At 44.6% G+C, this 1,692-nt stretch overlaps 1 protein-coding gene across 1 annotated transcript in view; it reads left to right on the top strand.

Annotated features, from left to right (window-relative positions):
- The window catches only part of LOC109480104 (rho guanine nucleotide exchange factor 10-like), a 52,192-nt gene that overhangs the window by 16,874 nt on the left and 33,626 nt on the right, over positions 1–1,692 (top strand). The gene's annotated exons all lie outside the window — the stretch shown is intronic.

Genomic DNA, 1,692 nt, shown 5'->3' with positions numbered 1-1,692 from the left:
CGGCAGATGCTTTTTAAAATAAATGGCTATTACTAGTATCAGTTAAAGGCTGTTAGAAATATTGTCAAAGGCTTATGTATGTAACATTTAATTTCAGGAAAGTAGTAACTTATAGGTGGGGCAACCTAAAATTATGATGGGCAACCTAATTTTTGCCGTAGGTGCCCACTGGGCAACCTGGTTCAAAAAGTATTTTGTACACTATCATGAAAGTTCATCTGTGTTGGTATAGTTACATGTTTAAAGTTGAAACTTTTGGTCCAACACAAAAAGTTCTCTCACCTAGAGCTTTCGACCTCAGAGGCGGCGGCAGGAAATTTTGATTGGGGGGGCAAGATTTCGGGCGCCGAAGGCGTCCGTCAGCGAGCGCCGCAGGCGCGAGCCTTCTAGGGGGGTCCGGGGGCATGCCCCCCCGGGAAATTTTGAATTCTAACCCCTCTGAAATGCTATTTCCAGCATTTTGAGCCCTAAATTTTTGTTTTATTTAAAGCTAAGTTTAATGCCCCTTCTAGAGTTTCGGCTATGAATTCTTCCATATGAAACAGAACCAAACGGTCATTGTGTCATTTAGGGAATAACACCCTCCTTCATCTCAGCAGTTTGTGTTCTATCTCAGCAGTTTGTGTTCAATTTTTAGATCATCATACAGAAAACTATTGCTGTCATGTCCGCAATGTTACAATGGACTGAGTAGGCTGAGGCGGCGGCAGGAAATCTTGACCGTCAGTGGGGGACGAGATTTGTATGGAACCCACTATCGAGCGCCGCAGGCGCGACGAATCTAGGGGGTCCGGGGGCATGCTCCCCCGGAAAAATTTGAGATTTTAACCCTCTGAAACGTGTTTTCCTGCATTTTCGGGGGAAAATTTTTGCTGCTACATGAAGCTAAATTTCCAGTACTTTGTAGCTAAGTTTCTTACTCGCTATTCGACTGCATGACGTCCACGAACTTCTTCCACAATACACAAGGGGGATCGGGGCTTGCTCCATGGGAAAATTTTAAAATCTCGACCCTCTGGAAACGCCATTTCCTGTATTTTGGGAACGCATTTTTGATGTTTTGCTGGGTACACATTTCGTCTATTCGTCAATCGAATCTCAGTTCGCCTCAACCAAGGACATTACAGAAGATTTCTTAGTAGGACATTCTGAGATCGGACAAAAATGTTGAGCCAGTCCTTGGTTTAATTAAAATTACCTTGTATGGTTTACTCTCGTCGGCTCCGGGAAATTCGAGCGGCGCGGTGCGGGACCAGCAGCGGGCCGGGAATATACACGATTCTACACACGTGAAAAATACTGTTCGGTGCTGTTGGGAAGGGCACGGTGTGCCGCGAAAATAAACTGCATGTAACGTCTTCAGAAGAACTCGATTTCATTTTTACCGATATCGTTACGAAGGGGTCAGCAGAACAAACTCTCACAGCGTGAGAAACTCGTGCTAGTAATATGTAATGCACAGCTGATAAACCAATCAGAGCGCAGGTTTTCGGGGCTGAACCAATCAGAGCTTACAACTCGCGGTAATACCTACATGTAGAAGACAGTGTTCGTGTGATTTCATATTTCAAGTGGCCGCGCAGCGCGGAAAATGCGTTTTACAAGTGGTTTTAAGGTAGAAATCGAACTGTTTGCTGGCTTTTCCTTACATCTAGAGAAAATACACTAGAATTTCAGCATGATTTTTGGGGG

This window comes from Branchiostoma belcheri, unplaced genomic scaffold (genome assembly GCF_001625305.1).
Source record: "Branchiostoma belcheri isolate BF01 breed outbred unplaced genomic scaffold, Haploidv18h27 scaffold5, whole genome shotgun sequence".
Taxonomy (NCBI): domain Eukaryota; kingdom Metazoa; phylum Chordata; class Leptocardii; order Amphioxiformes; family Branchiostomatidae; genus Branchiostoma; species Branchiostoma belcheri.
This window is presented reverse-complemented; position numbering and strand designations above follow the sequence as displayed.